Consider the following 20,223-nt stretch of genomic DNA (forward strand, 5'->3'; position numbering starts at 1 on the left):
GGGGGGGGGGGGCGGGGGGAGGGGGGAGAGGGAGGGGGAGAGGGGGGAGAGGGAGGGGGCGGGGCCGTGACCTGGGGCGGTGGGGCCGCGTGTCCCTGCAGCCCAAGGGGGAGGGGAAGCCGGAGAGGGGGGAGGGGGGGAACAGGAGGAGGGGGGAGGGGAGAGGGGGAGGGGGAGAGGGGGGAGAGGGCCCGTGGGAGAGGGAGGGAGGGGGAGAGGGAGGGAGAGGGGGAGGGGAGGGGAGAGGGAGGGAGGGGGAGTGGCAGAGGGAGGAGGAGTGGCAGAGGGAGGAGGGGAGAGGGAGGGAGGGGACAGGGGAAGAGGGGCAGCCCCGGAAGGGGGGCAGAGGGAGGGGAGGGAGGGGAGAGGGGGAGAGGGAGGGAGGAGGAGGGGAGGGAAAGGGGACGGGGAAAGAGGGATGGGAGAGGGGACTGGGGGACGGAGGGAGGAGGAGGGAGGGGACGGGGAGGGAAAGGGGACGGGGAATGAGGGATGGGAGAGGGGAGTGGGGGACGGAGGGAGGAGGAGGGAGGGGACGGGGAGAAGGGGAGGGGTAAGGGGGAGGGGAGGGAGGGAGGGAGGGAGGGCGGGGGGGAGGGGGAGGACGGGGGGGGGGAGAGGCGGAGGGGAGGGCGGGGCGGGGCGTCCGGGAGGGAGGCCCCCGCCGCCTGCCCCGCCCGTCGGGCCGAGCGCCCCGCCCCCCCCAGCGAGCGCGGCAGCGAGGCGGAGCCGGCGCCCGGAGGAGCCGGAGGAGGAGGCGGAGGACAGGTCGGCCCGTCCCGGAGCCCGCGGAGCCCGAGTCCCCGGCGGCGGCGCAGCGGCAGGCGAGTGGGCGCGGGGGGCGCGGGGGGCGCGGGGGGCGCGGGGCGGGCGGGGCGGGGCGGGGGCGGCCGCGCTCCGGGCGCTGGGAAGCGAGCGGGAGGGAGGGAGGGAGGGAGGGGAGGAAGGAAGGAAGGAGGGAGGGAGAGGAGGGAGGGAGGAGGGAGGGAGGGAGGGAGCGAGCGTGTCCCGGAGGGCGGGGACTGGTCGGGGCCTGGGCGCCGAGACGCGGCGGGGGAGGGGGAGGGGGAGGGGGGAGGGGGAGGGGGAGGGGCGCTGGCCCTGGACGGGGCGGGGCGGGGCGGGGCGGGGGCGGCCCGGGGTTCCCAGCGCTGCCCCGGGGCCTCCCCGTGCGCCACGCCCCCTTCCCCGCTGCCTTCGGCTCCTTCCCGGGCCGGGCGGGAGGGCGCGGGTCCGCGGGGAGGCCCCGGGTCCCAGGTCCCTCGGGGCCGCGGCACCGGAGGCCTCGGCGGTGCCCGCAGGGGCGGGGGGGGGCGGGGCGCCAGGCGGCCGAGCCGGTGCTCCGGGAGCCCGAGGGACCCTGGCGGCGCGGGGACCGCAGCCCGTGCTGGTGGCGACGGCGCGGCCCTTGGGGCGTCGAGGGCGCCCGCCCGCCGGGACCGCGGCCTCCGTACCCGGGGCGAGCTCGGGGTCCCCGCGGAGGGGCGCGACCTGGGGCGCGGGACCCCGAGGAGAGGGACCTGGGGCGCGACCTGGAGTGCGGGACCCCGAGGGGCGGGACCTGGGGCGCGGGACCCCGAGGGGCACCGGTGCGGCCGGGTCCGCGGTCCCGGGGTGCTGCAGGGACGCGGCCCTGGAAGCCCGAGCCCCCCCCCCCGCCGGCCCCCCCCCCGGCCCCCCCCGCGGCCGCTGTACCTGCGCGGACCGACCGACTGCGATGCGTCCCGGGGGCGCCAGTGCCGGTCGGGGTCGGGTCGGGGTCGGGTCAGGTCGAGTCTGGGTCCGATCGAGTCCGGTCGGGGTCGAGTCGGGGTCGGGGTCAGGGTCGGGTCAGGTCAAGTCTGGGTCGGGTCGGGGTCGGGTTCGGCCGTTTTCCGGGCCGGGCCGCCCGCAGGTGTGCCCCCGCAGGTGTGCCGGCTCCCCTCCCCCTCCCCCTCCCCCTCCCCCCCCTCCCCCTCCCCTCCCCTCCCCCTCCCCCTCCGCAGGTCTGGGCCCCACCTGGAGCACAGGAGGGCGGGGCACCCGAGTGACCGAGTGACCGCAGCGGGGGCCTCTGTCTCCCAAACAGTCCCAGTCCCGTAAAGAGCTGTTTGGGGTTCGCGGTGTTTTTTCCTTTTTTTTTTTTTAAGGCCAAATTGTGTGTATGAACAAGCCTCCTGTTTTTCAACAAACATATGATTCGCACACACATAATCTTTTTAAAGTAATCAAACATTTTATAGACTTTAGTGATAAAAGGACTTTGGGATCCAATGTTGGGTCCCTTGGCTCCGCTCACAGTGAACTAGCACCATAAAAGCCTGGTTTCAGTCCAAAAAGTGCTCAACAGTCTTAACAACTGCGTGTTTGGGCCTTACAAAAAATTGTCGTCGTGTTTTCACTGCGTTTGACCCAGGCTCTCCCCTAGGTAAGGGACGACGGCATTGGAATTCGTGTACAAATACATAAAAATGTGAAACTGTGTTTCACAAGAGACCGAAAAGATTGATATCGTGAATCTTTCCGCAGAGCCAGCTGCGATCTGGCCGGGAAGATCAGCCCCCGAGGGCCGAGATGGGTGGTGTTGGGCTTGTGCTCTCACTTGTTGAAGGACATGGGTGGTTTGTCAAGTTGTGACAGCAAAGAGCTTCCTAGTCAAAACACCGGAGGAAATGGTTCCCTAATGCCAGATTAACTTTGTTTTCCATGTTGAAAACCTCTCTGAAAAGAAAAAAAAATAAAAATTTCAAACAGAAGCACGTCATTGCTGGATAAATTGTCAGACTTGTGTTGGTTTTTTGTGCATGTCTGTAAGTTTTGTATGTCAGTTGAAGCTGAATTTAGGGAGGAGAGTTGTAGAAGTCAGAATTTTTTTTTTTTTTTTTTGAGGCCTGATTTGGAAGAGAAGCCCTTTAACAGTGGTTTGGAGTATGAATTTTGGTTGCAGAAACTCCATTCCCCTAGATGGGAATATTAGTCATTTAATCTTTTAAGTCTGATTTGTAAAATGGGGATGATACTGGTCTCTCGTTCAAGGATTTTTATGGAAATACACGGAACAATCTTTGCAAAACACGTCGACGGCACCTAACACACAGTTAATAGTCAACATGATTAGATATTTTCCTTCTCCAGCTCACTCCGGCGGCAGGCTGTCGGATGAATTACAAGACGCCAGTTTAAGGCTCCTGGAAATGCTAGGGAGAGCTCTTTTAAATTCCAAAGAAGCTGCCTGATTTTGTAGCTAGAGCTGTCTGTCTGTCTGTCTAGAGGTACCAGGTACCTGTATATATACGCGGCATGTGTCCACCACAGTGGTGTGAATGACTGTGATTAATGGATTAATCTAATATGCTTTTAGTGCTGAAGTTATAGTCAGATAGTAGTTTTAGAGCCAGGCAGCCAGAAACATGAATTATTAATCATATTTTAAATTTAAAGAGGGGATCCCTGGGTGGCTCAGCCGTTTAGGGCCTGCTTTCGGCCCAGGGCATGATCCTGGAGACCCGAGATCGAGTCCCCCATCAGGCCCCATGCGTGGAGCCTGCTTCTCCCTCTGCCTGTGTCTCTGCCTCTCTCTGTGTCTCTTATGATTAAATAAATAAAATCTTTAAAAAAAAAATAAATTTAAGGAGAGTTTATATTTTAAGAAGTTGTGTTTATTAGCCCTGGGTAGGAAATTACACCAGGAACAGAAAGATTTATCTTTAACCAAGTATGATTTTTAATTGAAGTATGAAAGAAATGTGGCCTGAGAGTTTCCAGTTCTGTTTCATGAACCGAGGTTCAGGGCCAACTGAAGCCATCAGAAGTGTTTGGGACTGATGGGGAGCGGAGCTTCTTGTGAACGTTTCGTAAAGGTGTCGTGACTGGTTGCGAGTGCGGGTATTCAGCTGATTCGAGGACTCGCCACATTGTTGAATCATTCGTGAAATTTAAGAGAGATGCTTCCATCTTTAAACTAAATCGTCGGGATCCCTGGTTGGTGCAGTGGTTTGGCGCCTGCCTTTGGCCCGGGGCGCGATCCTGGAGACCCGGGATCGAATCCCACGTCGGGCTCCCGGTGCATGGAGCCTGCTTCTCCCTCTGCCTGTGTCTCTGCTTCTCTCTCTCTCACTGTGTGCCTATCATAAATAAATAAAATTTAAAAAAAAATTTAAAAAATTTAAACCAAATCGTCTAAGCACCTGTTGTTTCCTCCCGGACGTCTACAGGTGCGGGGGGTGGACGGGTGGGAACCGTAGCTCCCGGAACAGGACGCCCCGTTTTGCTCAGCGCCCCGCGGGGATGCGGAAGCGGTGCCGTGATATTTTTGCCTGCCTGTTAAAGGGTGCTCGGTGGTTATGAATTGTTTCTCGCCTGGGACGTTATACCCTGAAGCAGTGAAGGAGCTGATTGAATAAGTTATTGATTCTTTTCACTCCTACAACCTCTTAGCACAGTGACGGATTCCCGGCTTATGCTTCTAGGTGTGTAGAGTGTGGCAAGTCGCTTCCTCTCTTCCTGCTTCCACCAGGTGTTGTGACAGTTAAATCAGTGAATCTACCTAAAGCGTTCAGAACAGCGAGTGGCACAGAGTCTGTGTTCAACAAATATTAATGTTAAATTATTACTTCCTCAGATTTTCTCTTTCTGAACATTATATAATGAGCATGTATTGCTCTAATAACCAGGAAAACAATTATAGGAAATTCTAATGTTTCCCCCAAATCTACAGAAGCTCGGCAATTTAAAAAGTCCTGCCAAACTGTGCTAACAAAGTAAGAGAATATAATTGGGCAATTGTTATTGCGTTTTTTAAAATGTGGGATGGATTGCTACATTAATTTGTTCAACAAACTCCAGATCTCAATCCCATTTTCCTTTCTTATTGATACACTTGAAGTCACTAATCCACGAAGTCCTGTGTTAGGGTGGGTCAGGTAGGGGAAGGGCGGTGTGCACAGTCACAGCACATTATTAACAATTCTAGCCAGGTCAGCAAAAAAAAAAAAAAAAGCTCATGCAGATGAAAAAGTCTAGCAGAAAATACAGACCCGTGGATGGTGGGATTCTGGTGCTTTCCCTCTTTTCTATCCAGTTTCTGCCATGAGTGTGTGTGTGTGTGTATGAAGTCCCCTTGTGTAACGGTAACTCAGTAAAAACTCTGGTTTATTGGCCGCAAATAGCAGGATTTCGTTTTAGGAAAAAAAAAAAAACCAGGTTGAGTAGCAGTTGAAGGTCCTGAAATGTTAAAACCTTGGTAGTGAGAGTTTTGGCAGTGAAAGAGAGGCCCTTTCAGAATTTTGTAGGTTTATCTTTTCCCCGCCCCCCCCCCCCCCCCCCCGGGATTTACTTATTTACCTTAGAGAGAGAGAGAGGGGGAGAAGCAGAGGGAGAGAGGGAGAGGGCGAGTCCTGCTGCAGACGCCCTTCCCAGCGCAGCCCAAGGGGGCTCCGTCCCGGGCCTGAGCCTAAGTCGAGGGTTGGCCGCTCAGCCAGGTGCCCCGTGGGTTTATCGCCTTAAGGTATGTTCGGAATTAAGGTTCGCCCACAGACCCAGCCTCCCAACGTGGAGATTGCTTGGAAATGGTCACGTGGAGGGTCTGGGCCCTGCCCTACCGCGCGTGGCCCTCGCCTGTCACGTGCCTCCAGGACGGGACATTCCCGAGGGAGACGCAGGTGCACGTGGTCTAGCAGGAAGGTGCTTAGAGCACCACGGTGTGTCCATACCTTGGGCTGTTCTGTGTCCTGGGCCCAGATCGAAGCCCGTCACCTGTACGACCCCGCTCAGCCCTCACAAGGAGGCCGAGGGTCCGCGGAGCCCAGACCAGGGTCTGACCCCGAGTAGTTCCCACCCCGTGTCCATGCAGTCGGCACAGCTGCCCGGAGCTGCCCTGCAGGTGCATCCAGGGAAGGGCTGGGGCCGGGGGCTGGGAGTCCCACGCAGAAGCCACCAGTCACACCCAGGGGGAGACGGGAAGGAGGCTCCCGATTCTCCTCCCGCCTGGGGGGGCTTCCCCATCGGTGCCAAGAAGTCGCCCCAGACACCCACAGGCCTGACGTGGGCTGTAAAGTCCGCCACGGCTGGACGCCCAGGGAGGCCTTGAGGGTGCCGGGGAAGAAACCGGCCACGTCCTGTTCTCAACCTCGTCCCCCAGCCCCGTCGTCCCCGAGGGCCGGAGCGGCGGCGGCGGCGGCGGCGTCCGCGTCCAGCTGGGTTTTTCCGTCAGTTGCCAAGTGTCTTAAAAATCGTTTCTAGTGCGACTCAGCGTTCGGTTTGTCACGTCAGGCTTTATCGGGTCCCGTAAAAGTGAGGGTCTGCTTGCCCTCCTCTGCCGGGGAGGGTCTCTGTCGCCTTGTCGTGGGTCTGCCTTTCAGAAGTCTGTGAGATAAAAGCCAGGGGGTGGCGGGCGGTCACGGCTTGGGGCGCTTCCGATTCCGCCGGAGAGTCAGTAGCTGAAGGAACGTCCTTTAGGGTCCGCTCGGTGAACCGGCCGCTGGGACGCCTCTGTGGTTTCCACGCCCAGGGGCACGGCAGACACCTGGCTTCCTTACCGCGTGCGTGATCCTCGTCCTCAGTCCCCGTCGCCTGACACAGGGCCCCCTAGGGTTGGCCCAGGACAGGGGTGTAGGCTCGGGGTACCGGGGTGGTGGCATCTCGGACGCTCGCTGGCGTGGGCTGTCGGTCCCCCGCCGCCTGTCTGCCTGCTGGAGGGCTCGCTCCGAGAGGCCGTGTGCACCACGTGCCCCCCGGCAGTGGCATCTCCACGTTACCAGTGGAGAATAATCGGGCTTTGATTTAGTTGCAGATGCTATGGGGTCACGGTGTCCCTGAGCCCCGGACGTTAAACCCTGGCTCTCACTGGGACCCTTTGGCTGGGACTTGTGATGACCTCAAAGTTTGCCTGCTTTTTGCAGAAAAAAAAAAAATCATTGCAGGGGAGCAACACAATTTCGCTATCAACACGGGCCAGTGAATCCAAGGATGGAGAGAGGACTCAAAACCCAAAAGGTGCGTGGACTTTATTGAGGCTCAGTGAGGACCTCGTTGATAGAAAACCGTCACCCTGGGTTCATTCGACCTGAATCTCAGGCAAATTGGAAAAGCGTGGAAAGCAGCCGACTTGGTGCGTGTCCTGCACCCAGACTGTTGAAATCTTTAGAATTCTTCTTTTTTTTAATCTTTTGAATTCTTAGACTGCGACCTGCACACGAGGCCACAGGGCTTTGCACGGGAGGGTAAGGTCCCCGCTGGCTGCTCAGGTTGTCGGGAGAGGCGGTCGCCCGGCCACGTAGCGGAAGGACTGAGGCTTCCTGCCAGGGCCGCCTTGAACTCCTGTGCGTGGCGGGGGCGCAGGTGCGCTCGGGCCTTGGGCCGCCTGCCCCGTACGGACAGGCAGCGCGTGTGTGACGAGGAAGACGCACGGGCTCGTAGATGCCTTTTGCCTTATTACCCTGGTCCCCGTGGCCTCGTTCCCGCCGCGCAGATCCCCAGACACACCAGGCGGATTCCCCCCGGGCTTCCCAGCCTGCGGAGCCGCCTGTTGCATTCCCGGGGATGGTTCGGTTCCCGTGGGATTCCCGGAGGCCCGAGTCCCTAGGAATCTGGAGCCCCCCCCCCCCTTGGAACCTGCGGATCCGCTGAGCGGCCTGCTGCGGCCCTTACCACCCAACCGTGGCCGGCTGCCCGTGTGAGGAGGGGGTCCCGGCGTCCCTGCCTCTTCCTCCCACTTCCTGCTGTCCCGTGTCCCCGGCCGCGGCCACTACCAGGGCCCGGGGACGCCCACAGGGCGCCCGGCAGGGGAGGTGCAGGTGCCGGGGGCCGCACTCACCCGCACCCTGGCCGGGGTTTCTCTCCTGATGCCCTGCAGGCCTCCCTGCCCCTGCGGTTTCCCGCACCCCTTCTGAGCCGACGTCCTCCCGGGACACGTGTCTTCCCGGCCTGTCCTGTCCCCTCCTCCACGCTCCTGTGACAAATGGCTCGTCCAGCCTCTCTGCTCTGGGGCTGTTTTGTGCAGTGAGCTCGATGCCCCGGGTGGAGCCTGAGCCCAGCATCCGGGGCAGGAGTCCCACGTGGTCCCGCCTGAGCCACCGGGCGCCCCTCGTCATTTCTCCTATAGGGCATGTGTTTATCTGGCCCCGAGCCCTCAGCCACGGGTGACGGTGATGCCCAGGCGGCTTGCTCCGCCTCCGCGCCCCCAGGTCTTCCCACACCTGCAGCCGGCCTCTCTGCCCCACACGGCCCGTCCCCCTGCGCCCTGCTTTAGTCGGCCTTACGCCCAGGGCTGTGCGGGTCCTCGTGCCTCTGCAGGTGCAGCTGGAGGACCGGTTCCCAGACGCCACCCCGCGAGCCCACCTGTGACCCCCGCCGGGAGGGCTGACTCATTGTGCTTTCCTCCAGCAACCGTGCGGCCCGGCCTTTGCCCCCGGCCCCCTGGCAAGCCCCGCGTCGGCCCCGTGCCCTCAGCCTGCTGAGAAGTGGGAACTTGCAGCTGTTGGACGGCCCGGAAGGAGGAGCGAGGTGGGCGCCTGGGGCCGCGGTCGGAGCCTGGCCACCCTCCTGCGGGCACCCGCCGGCCTTCCCCCGGACACCGGCCTGTCGCCCACGCTGCCCGCCGAGCCCCTTAGATGCGGGCTTCGGACGTGCTCGCTCTTTCGGGCCCGAGGTCCCGGGCTGCCAAGCTGTCAGCGCAAACCCAGGGAAGGGGAAAGTAGGGTTTCGTGCCCGGCGCTGGCGTCTGATTCGTGACTAGTTTGGGGCCAGTGGCGTCGTGGAGCTGGGGCTCGTCCAGAACCGCCGTGAGGACGAGCTTCTGGAGCTTCTCCCCCTCAAACGGGAGCAGGAGACGGGGTTGAGCGTAAGCCAACTCCAGCGGCGTTTCCTGCGGGATCTTTAAAGAAATCTGTAGCTTTCTATCGACGTGTACGCCCTGAAAGGCTCTACGCGCCACGTTTTCTGGTTTGTTTACGCTGAACTGGGCTCTTGCTCCGGCCTTGACTTCAGCCTCGGGGAGCTGTCGACCCCACGTCGTCCACCCGTCCGTCCCGAAGTGCGGTGGAAGGAGAGCGGCCGGGGCTCGGGCTCGGCGACGACCCTGGGCCTGACGTCGCAGATTCGCCTTTGCCCTCGAGGGCCCTTGCGTCAGCCCTGGGGTGGGCGTGCTCTCCTGAGGCCAGTTGTCCTCTTTCTAAGAATAAAATCCATCAGCAGAGAAATCGTGGCTCAGCAAACAGGCGACCGTGGTGTCCTCGGTGTGCTCGTCGGCCTTCGCACGGCCCGTCCTGCGTCCAGTCACCTGCGTCTCCTAGGACGGAAGGAAGGAAGGAAGGAGGTCACGGCAGCGCCGCGCCGCTCGGATCTCCCTCCCAGGCTCACGCGGTGGAGGCCGGGAGGTGCCAGGAGGGGTGGCCCGGCCAGGTGCCCGTCCTCCGCCCCGCGTGTCGTGCCGGAACCCGGGCAGTGGGTGCTCTCGGGGCTTCCGTCTGCAGCTGGGCGCCTGCTCCGTGAGGACAGGTGCTGGACCAGCTTCCATCCCGGTCCCGGCTTACCTGGCACCTGCGGGTGCTCCACCCACGGGAGGTGAGTGCTCCTGGGGTCCTTGCCTGGGGCCCCGGGTCATACGGGCCTGGTGGCGGCAGCCGTTCCGGCCTGGGCTCTCCACAGGACGCTCGGCCTCCGTCTGCTTCATCTTTGCCTCCAGCCAAGAGAAAGTTCTGTTTTTAGGGGATCGTTTGCTTCAGGTGGGCCCACCCGGATAATCCGGACGCCGCCCCTACCCCCTGTATTAGGGGGGTGACCCTAATTATAGCTGTGAAGTCCCTTTTCCGTGTCATACAGTCACGGGATCCAGGGACGAGGACATTAGGCATCTCTGGGGGACCAGGCTGGGTCCTCGGTCGTCCCACCATCGGGACGTCAACACAGTATCCTTAGAATTGACGAAACACGATCTTGAGCTGAGGAATCGGTCACTGATGTGCGTAAACGACGTAAACGTTCAGCGTGTTGGCTGCAGGCGCTCGGGCGCGGAGGACCCCTAGCCCCGGCGTGGGATCACACGGTTCACGTGCAACCCGGCATCTTGAATCGCAGTTGCAGCCGTTCACACAGTTCGGAGCGTTTGGCAGCAAATAGTGTTCCAGGAGTTAGCTTGACGCCGAGGGCGCGCTCGGAGCTCTGGGTCCTCCTTGCGGTCGCCCCCCAGGTCGGCGGTGCTGGCTGCCCTGACGGGCCAGGAAGCGAGGTGGGCGAGGCCGAGCACTGCGGGAGAACCCGCGGGTGGTGGCATCTTGCTTGGAAGTCGGCGGGACCCCGAAGTCTGTGCTCTTCACAGTCCCCGGGGCACCGCGTGACAGGGACGGGGCCTCCAGGTCCATGCACTGGAGGGGAGGGAACACGGAGGACACGTGCCCCCTGACGTGCCTGGGACTCACGGGGGTCTTTGCCGCTGACGGCTTAGCTCATGGAGGACAAACGTCCTGTCTCTCCATCGTTTCCTCGGTTTTTATCAAGTTCAGAAATGATCTTCCGTCGTCCAGCAGGTGCTGTCAGTGCCCTACCCCGGGGATGCCGCCGTGAACGGCTCCCTGGTTCATAATACGCGTATTTGGGGTCCATCCCGTTCCTGGCACCCAGTTCCTAAAGCTCTGGGAATTTTGAAGGGAGGAGGGTGATAAACACATTCTGTTCTGTTAACGGGTGACTCTTGGGCCCCACCTAAGGACGGGCCTGTTGCCAGGGTGACTCAGCTGCGCTCAGAGTTGGACCTCGGGCCGCGGCCCTCTGGCCTCTGGAGGTGAGGAGCTGGAGCTTGGCTCGCTCAGCAGTGGGACCAGATTGAACCCTTTGTGTCCCCCACGGAGCCTGCGTGAAACCCCGGGCGGGGGGCGGGGGCAGCGTCTGGGGGGACGCCTGGGAGGCTGTTCCCGAGTCGTAGTCCGTCGTCGCAGCAAACCAGGAACCCGGTGAATAAAAGGAGTCGAGTCCGTGGCTCACAAGGAGCCGGGCTGGAGGGCGCCCAGGCCAGGTTCAACAGCCGGGTCCCGCCCTCCCCGGCGCTGCCCTGCCCTCCCAGCTGGCCCGACCCTCGCACTCGCCACCAGGATTCCTCTAGACCTTGGGGCTGAGTAGTCACTTCCTGTCCAGCAGCCCCCAGGCGTCGTGGGCGGGTGAGCGGTTAGGGTGTCAGTTCAAGGCCGTGCTGCTGAGGAGACGCTCAGTGTCCCCACCTCCCGTCACCGCGAGGGGAGCGACCCCAGCACTTACCCCATGGACGGTGCTGGAGGCGAAGTGGGTTCCTGCGGTGCCCATGAGGAAGGCCCCCCTGAGCGTGGTCATCCCGGGCATGCAGGACCCCAGCGCACCCCTCCTGCCTCCCCTGCCCCGCCGCCCTCCTCCCTGCTCCCTCCTCCCCCTCCCTCCTCCTCTTCCCCTCCCTCCTCCCCACCCACCTCCCTCCTTCGTGCTCCCTCTTTTTCCCTCCTCCCCCTCCCTCTTCTCCTCCCCTCCCCCCTCCTCCCCCCTCCTCCCCCTCCTCCCCTCCTGGTCTGCGGGCTTGCTATAAAGCCCGCGTGGACTCAGGCACCGGCCAAGCAATAACCCCCTCCTCACAGATGGGGAAACTGAGGCTCTTTCTGTAGCGTTGCTGCCGCTCGTCCTGGGTCGTAGCTGGCTACGGGCAGGGAGAGCTCGGGACCCAGGCCTCCTGCTTCCTGCTGTGTGCAGCCCCGTCGACTCCTCCCCGCGAGCTGGGGTCTGTGGGTGCTGGCCAGGCTCGCAACCGCTTAGCACTTGGCCCCACCTGTGCCGGGACGGTTGAGCGGCAGGACCGGGCCGGAGGACCTCAGGACACCTCCCCAGGGCCCGCCTGGCCCGCTGGTACTGGTGGCTCACACCGTCCATGCCGAGGGCCACCTGGACACCTGTGGGGGAGGGAGGTGGGTCACGCCGTCCACACCGAGGGCCACCTGGACACCTGCCTGCAGGGGAGGGGCAGAGGTGGCCTGGGGCCACAGGAGACGCCCCACCGTGTCAGGCGCTTGGAGGCCTCACAGAGCGCTGGGAAGGGCATCCAGAGGGCAGCGAGGCCGCTGTTGCCACTTTGTCCACGTCCCTACACGTCTGCGTCCTCTCCCCACCGCCGAAGCGGGAGGGATGCCCTTCGCACTGGGCTCAGGAGCACGTTCTATGCTCTCACCTCCTAGGCCGGGTCGTCGCCTTCATCCTGGAGGCAGGGCAAAGGGGGATGGAGTCACCCAAGTTTTGACCTTGAACTTTGGTGTTGAGAAAAGTCTAAAATTGAGGATTTTAGCTTATCTTTAAAAGGCTCCATCTTTTTCCCTGTGTTTCATCAGGAAAGAAAAACAGGAATCGTCCAAGGGACGAGGCTCTGTGGTGAGGCAGCCTTGCTAGAGACGTGGGCACCCGTCTGTGGTGGCGGTCAGCTGGGGGCCGACCCTGACCGAGGCCACGCTCAGAGCCCAGCTGGGCCGGCGGCGGTGGCAGGCTGGGCGTCCGCGGGGCCGTGGGGAGGGCTCGGGGCCGTGGGGAGGGCTCGGGGCCGTGGGGCGCGAGGGGGGCCACGTCTGCCAAGAAGCATGACTCGCTGTCGGCCGCGGAGCTGCCCGGCCCGCCTGGTTGTCCCCGGGTGCCGAGAAGCCGGCCCCGTACAGGGGAGACGGCGCTGCCCCTCGTGCAGGTGACAGAGGCCCCGGGCGGCGAGCAGCCTGAGCACAGGTCCCGTCCTGCGACCTTGAGCCCGTTGCTGCGGTTGCTGCCTTGGCTTCCGTCCTGGGAAATGGGGATGGCGCCCCTTCTTGCTGGGGCTACGGACGCCGAGGACTGTAAGGTGCTGGACCCTGCCGGCGCTCAGGGAACTAGGAGCCCCGTGAGCGGTGGCCATCGTTATCCTAATTAACCGGACGGGCTGACACATGATGCAGGGGCGGGGGGCGGGGGGTGATCTCCGGCTCCTGCTGATTCTGGGGCTCGCCATGGGAGGCGCCTCCTTTTATTCTCGCGCTGCTCCAAGCTTAGGTTTCTAGGATCCTTCTAGGATCCGGCACCGTGAAGGGTCGTCGAGTGCTTATTAGGATGTTACCGTCGAGCCGCACCTCCCGGAAGTACAGGATGTGGCCGCTGCTGCAGGTGGGCCGGACCAGGTGGGGCGGGAGCTGCGCGAGGGGACCTGCTCCCCGCGGCCCGGGTGCTACGGGGGGTCCAGGCACCCGACGCTCCGAGGAGCCAGCCCGCCCCGCAGAGATCCCAGCAGACGGCGTAGCCTCCGTCCCCTGCTGAGGGGGGTCGCAAGCTGCCACCTGCAGCCCCAGGGGCAGGGCCTGTGATCATGGACCCCAGCTGCCCGCCCTCTCCCCGGCTGCACCCCTGTCGGGGTGCTGTGCCTCCGAGCCGCCCCGCGCCCCGGAACGTTCCGCAGCAGTGGACGCGGGCAGTCAGGCCGCCGCTGGCTCCCGAGTGCCTTGGAATGTGACTCGTGCAGCCGAGGACTTGGCGTTTTCACTTTACGTGCTGGCAGTTAGCCCTGCTGCGGCCCCGCGTGCCACGGCTGTGATGGTGCACGGCCCGGCTCCACGGGCGTGGGGGGAAGGCCTGCCCCCCCCCAGGCGCAGGTGCACCGTCCTGCTGCCAAACCCCGAGGCTCCCTCTGGGCCAGCTGCCCCGCGCGTTGGGCCCTGCAGGACGGGCAGGTGCAGGGCCTTCCTCCTCAGCTGCCTCATCGTGTCACTGTCTTCCTCTAAAATAATGACGATTCTCCTCCTCCTCCCCCTCCCCCTCCTCCTCTCCCTCCCTCTCTTCCCCTCCCCCCTCCTCCTCCTCCCCTCCTCCCACCCCGTCCTCCCCTCCCCCTCCTCCTCCTCCTCTCCCTCCTCCCCCTTCTCCCCTCCCCTTCCTCCCCCTTCTCTACTCCTCCTCTCCCTCCCTCTCTTCCCCTCCCCCCTCCTCCTCCTCCTCCCCCTCTTTCCTCCCCCTCCTCCCCTCCCCTCTTTCCCCTCCTCCCATCCACCCCCTCCTCCCCTCCCCCTCCTCCTCCTCCTCTCCCTTCTCCCCCTTCTCCCCTCCCCTTCCTCCCCCTTCTCTACTCCTCCTCTCCCTCCCTCTCTTTCCCTCCCCCCTCCTCCTCCTCCTCTCGCCTCCCCCTCCTCCCCTCCCCTCTTTCCCCTCCTCCCATCCACCCCCTCCTCCCTTCCCCCTCCTCCCTCTCCTCCATAGTCCCTGGTGTCGGGAAGCACACTTAGTTTTGATGAGTCCTGGGTGGGTTTTCTCCCCCCTACGATGCCGCAGCTGGTGACCCCGTGTGTCAGGGTGAGCCTGTCGTCAGAGCCATGACTTGCAGCCCGCATGGAACATGAGCTGGAGGACTCGGGACTGACGACAGACGGCAGATCCGGCCCGTGGTCGCTCAACTAGGCGCCCTTCCTCTGTCCTCCCGGAGGCTGCTGTTTGCTGGAGAACCTGAAGCAGGTCCCCTCTCTCGAGAACTGTGGCTCCTTCCTTTGGCTCCTTTTTCCCACGTCGCCCTGTGGGGAAAGCGTGGCAGCGTGCGTGGTGCAGGGAACACGTCTGCTCCCGGTGTGGCCCCTAGTCGCCCGCGTCAGTGCTCCTCTGGCCCCGGCCGCCGTCCTCCACCCATGCCCGCGCTCGCTGGCGGGCCTTGACCCGTCCCAGAAGTGTGTCACCGGATTTTGACGGAGGCATGAAGTCTGTTCCTGCCACGAGGAAGTAAGTCGGTGTCCTGACCGGGTGTGAGTGGGGTCGCAGCCTGGCGGCAGGCAGAGCTGGACATCTGGGGACGTTCGCCTCCGAGCATGTGGAATAGCCAGCAGGACAGTCACCTGGAGGGTGACCCGGTGTGAAGCGACTCAGCTGAAGGACAACGCGACGACCCCAGGGCACGTTGTTGCACGGCGGCAGGATCTGCCGTACGACCGTGGTCGAGTCTTTGAGACTCTTCGGTGGCGCCACCAAAGGCCGTGACATCTGGACTCGACCAAAGAGCGCCGTTCCCGCCTCTGCGGTTCCCGGGGCGGCCCAGGGGAGAGGCCGGGCCCAGGGCCGTGGGTGGCGCCGGCCCACCCGCACCATCACCGCTGCCTCAGCCACGGGCTTCAGCTTTGTTCGGAGGCTTCCTCTGCTTAGAAAGAAGATGGAAACCACTTCCCCAGAGCAGTGGCTCTCAAACTTCAGCGACCGCGTGACTTACTGTTAAAGCAGACGTTGCTGGGCCGACGCCCGGGGGAGTCCGTGTCGAGGCTTGGAAAACCGTCCGTGCCCCCAGCTGCCCGGTGGGGCCGAGGGGCTGGTCCCGGGGGCACTTGGACCGGAGAACCACCGAGTGTGGACGACAGAAGGAGTAGCGTTCGCTGCGTACTGAGTGTCAGGCCCCGTGTTGGACTCTGTGCCCCTCCAAGCTGCAAGCTTGCGCTACTGCCCCCGAGTCACCAAGGGGGAGACCGAGGCTGCAGAGTTCTGGGGACTCACCTGCCCTTGCTGAATGGGGGGCCAGACCCCAAGGACACCTGCCGCCTGTGGGCCCGGGATCCCCACCGTGTGGCCCAAGGCGGGGATGGGGGAGGATTGTGGTCGGGGCTTTGAACGTCCAGATGTGAAGAAGGCCTGACCCGCAGGCCGCACGTCTCCCTACTGGACGTCGGCGATTGATGCGTCCCCTGACACGACGCTGGGAGGTCGGAGCAGGTCTCCCGTTAAGGACAGAGTCCGTGTGGATCGGCATCTCCCACCGTGGACGCAAGGGCAGCTACTCTCACAGAGGCTCGCGCGTCGCTTGTTTGGTCCCTGATGGCGAGAAGCTGCGTTTCTACGGGGAACGACTGGGCACGATGGCACCAGAGCGCGGGGTGGGCGCCTCCCCACCGTCTGGGCCCCGGGGAGACGGAAGCAGACACGGTGTAATGAAGTGAGTCTCACTCAGGAAAGTTGCTGGGACGGTGCCGCCTTCCCGGGGTGGGATTTCTCCCCCCGGCCGGCCCGAGCCGTGCCGCAGCCTTGACCTGGCGTCCCCGCGTCCTGGCCTCTCCCTGCCCCGTCGCTGGCCGGGCCCACTCTTCCTCCCAGACCCGGGCATGTCCTGCGCTCTGTGTCCTGTCCCCCCTCTCCCGGCTGCGTTTCTGCTTCTCTCCCGTCTCATGCAAGTGACCGTGTGGGGTAGGCTCACCCGGAGCAGAAACTCCCCTTCCATCAGACTTGCCCAGGCTGCCCGCGCTGCTCGGGGTTGGGGTCATCGCGCCCCTACTGTGCGCCTGACACGGGCCCAGAGCGCGGCTTGCAGCTTCCCCACGGACGCCTGGCGGGTCCTCGGGATGGGAAGGGACACCACACGTGGTCCGCACGTCGCGCGGGGCCTGACAGGGAGGGAAGGGAAGGAGGAAAATCCCGTTCTCCCTGTCGTTTCCTCCACCATGTCCTGTGTTCGGTCTCTCACGGCTTTTCCTGAACCTTCTCCACTTCTCGACTGGTGCGTCCTGACCTTGTGTTCGTTACGACCCTGGAAGGAGAAAGAAGTGTCACGAGGTGGCTTACGTTTAAACGAACGTAGGTGTTTCCCTAGGGAGGTGACTATGACAAGTGAGAGAGGAGTCAGGTTTTATTGGGCGGGTTGACTCGGGCGCACCGCAGACTGTGATACTCACTACTGTCCCCCAAGAGCCAGCTTCCGCCCGGAGAAGGGAGCGAGCAGTTCCTCGCAGGTGAACGGTCCCTCACCGGGAGCCCCGGGGACTTCAGCTGGACGCGTCCGTCATCCCGCGTGTGTCCTCACCCCGTGGCCAACGGCACCCGGGCCTCCGTCTGCCGCTCGTCCTGCAACGCCTGCTGTGTGCGCTCCCGGCCCCTCGGCCGCACGACTGGCACCGAGCGCACCTGCGACGTCCGGGCCAGGACCGTGTCTTGGGGGGACGGACTCACCTGATGACGGTCCTGTTCTTTACTGATCATCACAGAGGACCTTGAAAATAATATGGGCCCTAATAATAATAATAATAATAATAATAATAACAATACGGGCCCCAAATGCCACCTTTGAGAAGTTTGCATCTGGGGAAGCGCCGAATGCCCTTCAGACGTCCGGTTTGGCAGAGCCACAGGACAGCGGACGGACGTGGGGCCTGACGTGCCGTGCGGGTGAGGGTTGGGAGCCGGTCAGGACTGGTTTTCAGCAGGTGCTTCCTTTCCGCGTGTGTCCCTGACCCCACTTTCTCCCTTTTGTTCCATGTGCCCCTGTGCAGAGCGTCCCAGAGGCGTCGGCCCTACTGTGTGTCCTTGCCTGCCCGCCCCCACCCCCCAGGCGCCCCCAGACCGTGGTGACGTTGGCCTTGGCATCCCCAGGCCCGGCCTCCTCGGCCCACTGGATGCTCGTTCTTCCATCACCCGTCACCCGGCAGCCGGAGCACGAGCTGGAGCTGCTGCTTCCTGCCCAGTCCTGGGTTGTGAAACCCCAGCGGGCGGGCGGGTGGGCTCTCCCTGGCTCTGGCGGCTGCCCCCAGGCGTCCGACACGTAGCTCCCCCTCGTCCTCCCTCCGCTTCCCTCTCAGCCTGCCTGCCCTCCCTGCAGCCAGGAACTGGGCTGGGTGCTTTGTGTGCGTTTTCTCATTTAACACCCACAACGAGCCTGTGCAGCCATCAGACGGGGGGTACGGACCAAACGGGGCCTTGTCAGCCTTCGGGCTCATCTGTGGGGTCTGAGGCCGCCACTGCCCATCTGTCCTTTCACTTCGGGCATGAAAATGGGGCCAAACTGCTCTGTCCTGCCCCTCCTGCCAGCTGTCCCGGTCCTGCTGCGTTTCGTCCTCGTGCAGCTGACCCCCGGCTCCCCGGCTCCTAAACCACGCGAACGGACGACACCCAGGCCGCCCGCGCACGACCCTGCTTTCTGTCCCCTTGGGCACAGGAGGGTGTGGTGGGAGCGACCCGGAACCTGGAGCCGGGACACCTGGGTCTGGTCCTGGCCCCGCTTCCAGCCGTGCGGTCCTGGGCACAGAATGGATTCCCCTGAGCCTCCTCGCTTCGTTGAATTCAGGGGGCATTTGGCACGTGTCTGGCGCGCAGGCCGCCGTGCGGGGGCTGCCCGTCTTCATTATGAGGAAAGCAAGCACAGCCCCCGCCCCCAGAGCCGCCGGCGGCCTCCACTTCCCCCGGTGCGTGGCAGGGGGGCCGCCGTGGGGGGTGGGGGGGTGCAGGGGCGTGGCGGGCCTTGCCCCCTGCCGGGCGTGCTCGACCCGGGTCGGGTCGGCTCCTGCTCCGGCAGAGTTCCCTGCACACGCACGTCCAGCTCCACCTCGAGTTCCCCGCACGCGCACGCCCAGCTCCACCTCGAGTTCCCTGCACACGCACGCCCAGCTCCACCTCGAGTTCCCTGCACACGCACGTCCAGCTCCACCTTGGCTCCCGTTCCCCCACCGGAACCTCTGAGCATCCTGTGCATCTTGGTGGCCCCACCGGAAAGAGACCTGGTCCCTTAACCCGTCCCAGAACCTTCATGCTTAGAACGAAGGTCTCTTCACTCACTGAGGGGTCCCGGAATATTTGTCGAGCGCTTTTCACAACCGTTTTTCGCGATGTGGTTCAGAGACCCTGGGAGCCTCAAGATCCTTTCAGGGCATCTACAGAGTCGGATTCATTTTTATAAAATCAAGATGGTCTTTGACATATTTGTTCTGTTGACCTTTGCGATGACGCAGAAGCGTGTGGCCAAGCGTGGTGCCTCGTCGTGACCGCGGCGGTGGCTCCCCGAGTGCTCGCGGCCCACATTCCTCACCGCCCCACGCTCGCCGCTTAAAAAAAAGCCGTTTGGACACATTGTGTCCTTGAACTATTAGCTTTGTTAAGCCTCAAGCCTTGAAGGCACCTGTTTCCAGGTTCTGGGTGGATCGAGCTCCTCTGAGAACAGCTGACGGTCTCGAGGGCCGCCCCTGGTGCGACCCGGGGGGCGCGGGCCGTGCTGCCCGCGGAGCCGACCCCGTTTCTGGTTGAAAGAAGGTCTGATGGGCGGACGCGGACAGGTCAGACCTGGAGGTTTGCTCGGGCAGTTTCTCGAGACAGAACGAAGCCAGGCTGACGCTCCGGGAGAAGCAGCCGTCGGTGTTTGTCACCCGCGGTAAAGTCCTAGCTTTCAGGCTAAAATCGTAAATGTAAGGCGCGTGGGTCAGTGCGAAAGCCCGACCGCCGCCCGCTGCGCCAGGAGCTTCCCCCAACGGCCTCCCGGCGACATGGGCGCTCCCGAGGCCGGGCGACGCCGTGTCCACACGCGGGGGCCTGGGCGGCTCCGCACGGACGCGTGTCTCAGGGCCCCGTGCGAGGAACGGTCGTGTTCAAAGGCGCCCCAGGCCGGTGGGTGTGAACACAGCGAGTGTGAAGGGTCATGCAAAGGGCTCGGGCCCACCTGGGGGCTTGTCCCTTGCGGAGGTTCGGCGTGACGTCACGGAAGGCGGCCGCATGTGCTCCGCGTGTCCCGGCGTCAGGTTGGGCCTCCTCGGCTCTAGCGTCCCCAGGACGCGGGCAGAGGCCGGGATGGGAGTCGGCGGCCCCGCTGGAGACCGCAGACTTGGCTTCGGGCAGGTCGACGGCTGCGTGAGTCTCGCTGCCTCGCGGAATTTTTTGTTTTGTTCTAGAAAACGCTTTTTCATACAACGTCGGTTTGGGTGAGACCTCAAGGATTTACCAGTTATTTTGAACGCGTCAGTGAGTATTTTTCAGACTCCTGTTTTGGCCTCTGGTAGTAAATACATCGGCAGGTTGAGGCTAACGTGCAGGAGCCGTCGGCGGGCTTCAACCTGGAGGCCTGGAGAGGGTCCGAAGACCAGGAGGTTCAGGAACTGCTCCAGGAGGACCGTAGGTGGGAGGTTCTGGCCGGCGCCGCTCACCCGGAGACCTAGCGGCCTCCAGGGACGCCGGCCCTGCCCGTCGGTGGCTCTGGACTCGGCACCGCAGACTGGCTGGAGGACCAGGAGGATGAAGCCGCTGTAGACACGTGCTCCGCCTCCGCGGGGTCAGGGCGTTGGGGGCCAGCAGGGCCGTCCCCGGAGGCTGAGCCCCCCAGAGGCCACGTCCCTGCCGCCTGCCCCACGGAGCCCCTCCAGGACACCCGGCCAGACGGCCCGGTCGGCGTGACCCTGACTAGTGTGACTTGTCCCCGCGCCTCTGTCGGCCGCGGCCCAGTGGCCCCGAGGTGGCCTCGTGCGCCGGGCGTCCCGGGCCCTGTGGCAGCGCCAGGCCCGCGTGCGGGTGCTG

The 20,223-nt window shown here is 63.4% G+C and overlaps 1 protein-coding gene across 2 annotated transcripts in view; it reads left to right on the top strand.

Annotated features, from left to right (window-relative positions):
- The first annotated feature begins 689 nt into the window (after window positions 1–689).
- The window catches only part of GNG12 (G protein subunit gamma 12), an 83,687-nt gene continuing 64,153 nt past the window's right edge, over window positions 690–20,223 (top strand). Inside the window, exon 1 of one of the 2 annotated variants that reach the window (XM_072754916.1) lies at window positions 690–824. The gene's annotated coding sequence lies outside the window, so the exon portion shown is untranslated. The remainder of the gene's footprint in view (window positions 825–20,223) is intronic. The other variant, XM_072754917.1, reaches the window with a different exon arrangement.

The sequence above is a fragment of the Vulpes vulpes genome, chromosome 3, assembly GCF_048418805.1.
Source record: "Vulpes vulpes isolate BD-2025 chromosome 3, VulVul3, whole genome shotgun sequence".
Lineage (NCBI taxonomy): Eukaryota > Metazoa > Chordata > Mammalia > Carnivora > Canidae > Vulpes > Vulpes vulpes.